The sequence below is a fragment of the Lampris incognitus genome, chromosome 2, assembly GCF_029633865.1.
Source record: "Lampris incognitus isolate fLamInc1 chromosome 2, fLamInc1.hap2, whole genome shotgun sequence".
NCBI classification, from domain to species: Eukaryota; Metazoa; Chordata; class Actinopteri; order Lampriformes; family Lampridae; genus Lampris; species Lampris incognitus.
The window spans coordinates 126,539,211-126,547,558 of NC_079212.1; positions in this window are offsets into that span (position 1 = coordinate 126,539,211).

The following is an 8,348-nucleotide window of genomic DNA, read 5'->3' on the forward strand; positions in this document are numbered from 1 at the left end:
TGAATGATCAATTTCCAACGAGGACAACGATCCGAAAGCAGCCAGGGAGAACTTTTTTTGTCCCGTTGAATGTTGCAGAGGAGAGGCAGTCTTCGTCCAGTCCAGGTTATTGTGTTGTAATGACATACGAGGCAATGACAACAGTTGATATTAACGTTTGATTTTTCCTTAAACGTCCAGAAGCCATGAGTGAATGACTATAAGAACTGGTTCTGTCCTTCACTTGTTGCCAAGAGGTATCCAGTGTCCGTAAAATAACAGCAAAGAGCTATTTCAAATTGTGAGCCATGCCGAGGACCGGAACAAACTGCCTTTGTCCTCTCGAATGGAGGACACACAGACACACAGACACACGCATGCGCGCACACGCACAGACACACACACACATTGAATACACACGTACATGTCTTCTTGAGATAGTCTGGAAAGCCTCTTCTCACACTCTGCCACCGACAGAAAGCCCATCTCGCCCACCATCTCCACACACTAACCCGCTCTCTCTCTCACACACACACACACACACACACACACACACACACACACACACACACACACACACACACACACACTCACACTCACACTCACACTTCACTCTTGAGTAGGCGGGCAGCCGAGGTGGAGCGCTGGAAGCCCGAGCGCTCACGGGGCCTGAAGAAGGTCCGGGTCCTGTGGGACAAGGACATCCAGAAAGCAAACAGCTTCTTCTCAGCCCTCCTCTGCCTCTGCCTTTTCTGATCCTCCTCTGCCTCCTCTTCCCTCTCCCTCTTTGACTCCCCCTCTTTCTCCTCGCTGCTGCACCGCTGCCCTGCGAGAGCTTGGCCGCTCTGGAGCCCCTTCCTCATGTTGAGCAGAATACACAAAAGTGGGACCGACGTCTAGCTCTGTGTGTGTGTGTGTGTGTGTGTGTGTGTGTTTGGAGGATGAGGGGGTGATGTCGTTGATGTCCTCCTAGAGATGTGGACCTTGTCTGGTTGGTGCTGAAGGACTTTCACTACAGCAGCTGCATTGTCGCCGGCGAAGGTTACCTCTGGTTGCAGGAGGATGGATGAGTCGTGATGGTAGGCTGTGTGAGAGGAAAGGAGAAGGGGGGGGGGGCACTGCTGGAATCCAAGCCAGAACAGGGTGACAGGACTGTAACAAATGGACTCTGTTTCTCTCTCTCTCTTTCTCTCTCTCTCTCTCATTTGCTCGGTTTTCCTCTGAAGATTACTTGCTCCTCCGCAACTCCATCTTGATTTCTTTTTGAAATCTATGTGTGAAGGTAGTTCTGCTTTCCCCATTTGCTCTCTCTCTCTCTCTAATTCTCTCTCTCTTTCTCTCTCTCTCCTCCATTCGTTGATGTCCTTTCCCTTTGAACGTGTGACGCACTTCAGAGTACCAGCAGGTGCCATACCTGTCATCAACACGTGGGTTTTGTCTGCTGCCCAAAAGGACACATCTTTTCTGATAGAGGTTAAATGGGGAATCCAGACCACAGGCTGTCACATCTCAGTCTCAGAGGACTACTTGCCAATTTAGTCTATCACTTCTCACTAAGTCTCACTATCCATCCATTTATCTGTCTGTTCATCCATCAACATATCTGTCTGTTTTTACTTCTCCCAACATTTGTATTCTCTGAAGCACACATTGTCAGGAGAGGACAAATGATAGCCTTTGTGTGTTCAGCACCTGGTGCCGGTTTAAAGGCTGCATGTTTTTTAAGCTGAGACACAAAGATGAGCATCTTAATTTTCCAAACACTTGTCTTGGACCTCGCTGTTTCCCCTCCACCCACAACTGACACATGGGCATCACATGAGAGCTTTCGTGTGCAATAACCTGTATAGAAGTGCAATGCAAGCATTTCCACACACACACACACACACACACACACACTCACAATATGCACACGTGTGCTTGCATACACAACACACACACACAGATAATATGCATACATGCGCATGCACACACACACACACACACACACACACACACACACACACACACACACACACACACACACACACACACACACACACACACACACACACACACACACACACACAGAATGACTCAGCTGAAAAGTGTCCCTGAGACATGACGTAGAGAGTGTGCTCCCTGCAGCTCACTGCTCTTACACTTGCCTGTATTGGATTGTGAAGCAACAGCTGCAAGGACACGCAAGAGGTTAAACACTATTAAAGGCTTATGACTCTTGTAGACACCGTTAAGGGAGTGAAATCGGTCAAAGTGGGGGATAGAAGGGTTTTCTAATTGCTGAGCCTGTCCAGGACATTCATACAATGCTTTTATTGGTCTCCATCCAAATGGCAAAATCATGTACTCTGGACTCAATTATCCTTAATTATCCTTCTGGCAAGGGGCCTTTTTCACAAAACCTATTTTTGGTGTCAATTCTGTTGGATGTTTAAGCAGAATATATATACAGAACATAGATAGATAAGAGATCAGTGCTATGGTAGAAAAACAAATAGCCCCATTATCCTGAAAATACACATGTTTGTTTAACATGCTAACACAAACAGATAATGTATCACAAAGCAATACTAGTAACTGCACTAGTGTTTGAACACCCAAAATCCCAGTGATCCATTCAAGATGAAACAGTCAAGAGAATGCTTGTGTCAGCACCTTCCTATCTGTTGACCAAAGAGATACAAGGTTAAACCCGAGTTTTGCCTGTTTTGGGCTTCCGCTGTTCTTTGGCACCCTGTTGCATAATAGTAAAATGCAACGTGCAGTATAATTTTCCTTAGGAGAGTCCTACACAACCAACTGTGAAAATGAGCAACCATTAAAGCAGTCACAATTTGGATATTTGCAGATCAGCCAATGGCTGTATCTGAATACTCGGCTGCATACTATATATTTACTGCATGCCAACACTACTACATACCATTAATAACATATCATTTGCTCAAAGCGCATTTAGTATGCAGTGTTATTCTATTCTATTATCTATTTTATTATACTATCTTTTAGCCAACATGCGAAGTGACATCAAGTGTACAGCTTTGGAAGATTTATTTCCATGGTAACCACACCAAGTCATCATTTCCTTCTCTATTAGTGTCCAGTTGATTCAGAATTGATTTTCTGGTGAAAATAGTGTACATCTTGGCATTTCTAGTATACTAGATTTTCCCACACTATGGATATTTTTTTTGTGCATTTTCTGCTTTATTTTATAGTAACAGTAGAGAGAGACGGGAAAAGCAGGGGATGATATACAGCAAAGGGCCTGGGCTGGATTTGAACCCAGGCCGCTGCGGTAAGGACTCAGCCTTATGTGGTACACACTCTACCAGGTGAACCACCAGGGTTCCCCCATACTATGGATATTTCAATCTAGTATACTCAAAATAGATACTATACTACAGCTGTGGTGTGGGTATTTGGACACAACTATTGTCTTGCCAGCAATGGAAAGTATCATAAAGAACATTTGTTTGCATGGATTCCATTTAACTTCTCAGATAAATAGCAGATTAAAAGAGAGTAGAGTGCTTAATCACAGCTTCCACAGCTGCATTGTATGTAGGATGTAGGAAGGTCAACAAGCGTAGGTGATTTGTATGTATCAGAGGGCTGTTGCTAACATTATATATATATATATATATATGTATATATATATATATATATATATATATATATATATTTTTTTTTTTACATGGATCTATAAAAGAAGAGCAGAAACTAGAGCCACCAACCCTGGCCACCAACCCTCAAAATTAATGTTTGCCAACATCTGTTTGTCTCCTTGTAGTAAGGTCATTTTATCAGATCGGCTAGGCCAAAGTGACCATCTCCCACAGTGAAACTCTCCCACAGTTCAGTCACCTCACCATAATCCCACAGTTCCGTCACCTCAACATAATGAGAGAGAGAGAGAGACAGAGCGAGAAAGAGAGATTTTGCATTGTTGTTTGACTTCAGTACTTAAAGTGCTAAACGTGATATCCTACAGATCATATTCCTAGTGCAAGTCGTTTTCATATTTGAGTATCTATTTGCTGTTAACCACAGACTGTTTAACAACAGCCAATAACTATCAGTTTCAAAAGATACTGCATGGCAGTTCAGCTGGAAATAATTAAAATAAAATAATGTTTTCTCTCTCTTTCTTTTGTTGTATAGCATTTCCAGGACAAATATTAGCTTGGGCAATGGATCATCTAAAAATGTCTGGTTAAATACCGCCCACCATTTTACTAACCTGCACCCTGTCCAGCACCATGCCTGCAGTGACCATCCCCAGCCCCGCCACCAGGTATGGAGGAAGCACCTGGAGGCACACAGACGTGGATGACTCTCTGGAGAAGATTTTGGGTTTTGCTTTCTCTTCCACCCATCTCACTGGTTCAGGCCAGGACACTGGGATACTACTGCTGACATTCATCTCGGGCATGTAGCCTGTGTTGTCTGCAAACATGACAATAATACTGCTGCCAGCCAGAAGCGCTTCATCAATGTTTGCTTTTTATTAACCTGCCCTTTCAGTTTGTGCCAGCCTGTTCTAGTCTCCTTCCCTTGACATGTCCATTCAACATGTCAAAGATCAATTCAACCCAGTATATCACACTATGAAATAGATGAAACAGATTACAGTTGATAATACCTAGCTGTTGTAGGCCAATAGACTGATTCGTTTTATTATCAACATCATGGACTGACCTTTAGTGTGAAACAAGTTTATATGTAAATTGTTTGATAGCGAATGTGGAACATTTCTCATTTAACAGTATTTTAGACTGTTTTAAATGACACTAGCATGCTGATGCCAATGCACTGTACCCTTTCTCCTCTGCATTCAGACATTAGACCAATAAAATGTTATGGAGTTGATGACTTATTTGAATTTAAGCAGTGCGTCACTTTATTTTGCTGTGGGGTATGTAGGTCAATCTTGTAGCCTGCCATCTAAATCCAGTTACAGGCAAGACCATTAATTCAGAAAATGTTTACTGCTCTTTGCCTTTTTCTTTTTGGACCCCCCCCCCCCTTTTTCTCCCCAATTGTATCCGGCCAATTACCCCATTCTTCCAAGCCGTCCTGGTTGCTGCCCCACCCCCTCTACCAATCCGAGGAGGGCTGCAGACTACCACGTCTCCTCCCATACATGTGGTGTTGCCAGCCGCTTCTTTTCATCTGACAGTTAGTGAGGAGTTTCGCCAGGGGGACATAGCGCATGGGAGGATCACGCTATTCTCCCAGTTCCCCTCCCCCCAAGACAGTCGCCCCGATTGGCCAGAGGAGGCGCTAGAGCAGTGACCAGGACACATACCCACATCCGGCTTCCCATCTGCAGACACGGCCAATTGTGTCTGTAGGGATGCCCGACCAAGCCAGAGGCAACACAAGGATTTGAACCAGCAATCCCCGTTAGTAGACAACAGAATAGTCCACTACACTACCTGGATGCCCCTGCTCTGTGCCTCTTAATTTGCCTCTCTGCTCTTTATCTTGTTCATGTTTTGAAAATTCAATTTCAACAACTTAGCAGTGTTAAACTTCTAATTTTCTCACTGCCGTATTAGGAAGTCATGCTATGTGAAAGAGGTGTACACTAATGTAAGGCATGATGAATAGTGTAACACATTTATGAACAGGGATGCACAAACCCTGCCATCCCAACAGCCCCAGGAACATTGGTGCTGTCAAGAACCTTTGTTTTCAGCTCTTCCCATCATCGTGAAGCAGAAGTCACCAAGCGCTGGATAGTTGAACCATGAGCTGGGTTTATACTGCTGTGAGACGGGTTAGTTTTATCCTACTGATGTGTTGTTGGAATAGTAATCAACCGTCATGCCCTAACTACCATGTAAAATCAATTTTTTAGTGTGAACACACCGCGCCGCATCACCCTAATCACACTGTTTTCCACAATGTGGACAATTCTCTAGCCAGGACTCCAATTCAGCAAATGAGACCAGAAGCTGTAGGAAGTGGTTGTGGAGTATCTTTACACTGTTGTGAAGACGAAAATAAGGATAACAGCTGACGGGACAGAAGGTAGAGGGTCTCATTCAGGTTTTGAAAAATAATAAACTGAAACTATTTGTGAACAGGACTAGTGTTCACACTTGCCTTTTGTTACTTTTACATTTTGCCTTACTGCCTTTTATATTTTGTGTCTTATGTAAAGCACTTTGAATTACCTTGTTGCTGAAATGTGCTATACAAATAAATTTGCCTTGCCTTGCCTAAGAAAATGGAACCTATACAATGTTGAAGTGTTTAAATCCCTTTGGCCAAATGCCAGACCTTAAATAGATATATCTCAGCCCTTGTCCATGAAGGCTGGACTGAAGGACAGCATAGAGGCTCTGATCATAGCAGCACAAGAACAGGCACTCAAGACCAGATCATTTGAGGCAAGGGTCTACCACAAACAAGACCCAAGATGCAGGCTGTGCAAAGACACCCCTGAGACAGTCCAGCACTTAGTAGCAGGGTATAAAATGCTAGCTGGGAAAGTGTACACTGAAAGCCATAACCAAGTGGCTGGGATAGTGTACAGGAATATCTGTACTGAATACAGACTGGAAGTCCCCAAGTCCAAATGGGAGACACCGCCAAAGGTGGTTGAGAATGGCAAGATTGATTCTCCATCATGTGCTCTGTGCCCTGGAAAAAGTTCACTCAAACACATCCTCAGAAGCTGCCCATCAGCCCCAGGGGAGGACCGTTACTGCTGGCAAATTGACCAGGTGATGAAGACTATGGCCAAAAACTGTGGCCAACAACAAGCAAGCCTGCAGACAGAGGAACATCGCCTTTGTCAGGGCTGGTGAGCAGCCTCAGTCACAGCCCAGATCAGCAGCTGGTCTCCAAACCTCTGCGTTAGACTGGGATCTGCGAGTCAACTTGGGGGCGGGGGGCGCAGCTCAGGTTCTCGGACCACGTTATGATAACTTCATTGAGGCCAGACATAGTGCTATCATCAGCCTCTTCAAAACAGGTGCTCCTTTTAGAGCTAACGGTTCCCTGGGAGGACCGGATGGAGGAGGCAAATGAGCAGAAGTGGTCCAAGTACCAGGAGCTGGTGGCTCAGTGCCGGAGGAGAGGCTGGAAGGTGCGTTGTGAACCCATTGAAGTGGGGTGTAGAGGCTTCGCTGGCTGCTCACTGTGCAACGTCTACACTCTACTTGGCATCACTAGGGCTGCTAAAAGGAAAGCCATCAAGTCTTCCATGGAGGCTGAAGAGAGGGCCCCCAGGTGGCTTTGGATCAGAAGGAGTGATCTGTGGGCCAATGCTGCTGGGACACAAGCCAGGGCCTAATCAGCCCTGGCTGGTCACCTGAGTGACAGTGTATGATATTGAAAGACCTGAAATACACAAGGACCTCAAGAAACATCACTGATGATGTGTCCCAGTGCATCCTAGGATGTATCTAGGATGTGTCTTTGAATAAATATACTATATATATGAGCTTATGTATGCATGTATACACATACGCACACACACACACACAAAGCCACTTTCAGTTCTGACAATCACAGAACACATACACAAAATCTGATCAGATGCTTGCAAAAATATGTTGAGGCCAACCAATGTAATGTCTATGACAACATTGTCTAATTTAAAAAGGCATACATGGATTCACAAAGATCACAAATCACATCGCTGTAAAGAATATGATGCATGATCACCTCACAGTCGATGTTCAAGGATACGAACAAAGATGCTTACAGTGAAGAGGCCTTTTACCTGATGTATCTATGGAAAAGGATTTAGCCGAAATACAGTTTGTCAAATGAGAATTCACATGGGGGAGAGACTTAATCTATTAATATGCATTTGTGGTATAGGGTTTGAACATAAGGCCATTAGAAATCACACGAAAGTTCATGTGATAGAGGACATGCTCTGTAGATATTTGGTGTTCCTAGCAGCAAATTACTCTTTTTTTCCTGCACACTAATCTTCAATTATTCAGATACCCAAATTATTTCCCGAATATGCCCAAATGTTTTTAGCCTGCACAAGTAAGTGTAGCGAATTCAGGGGCAGCCAGGAATCCGTCGCACCTGGAAATCGAACCCAGATAGCCCGGACCACGGGCGACTGCGCTAACCAGTCAACTAAAGGGTCCAACCCGTTAGCCAAGGGCTAGCAAGTCTAGACAGCCATGATTGTTACACTACCCCCCCCCTCCTTCGGGAAGTGTGCCCCCGTGCTTCAGCATATCAGCGCCCTCACACCTCTGGGTATAAGTGCGCCCGATGGCCTCACGGTCTCACCATCCCACTTCTGACACCAATGTAACGACTTCAGGGGCAGCCAGGAAGCGAACCCGGGTTGCCTGCACCATGGGCAACTGTGCTAACCAGTCAACTAA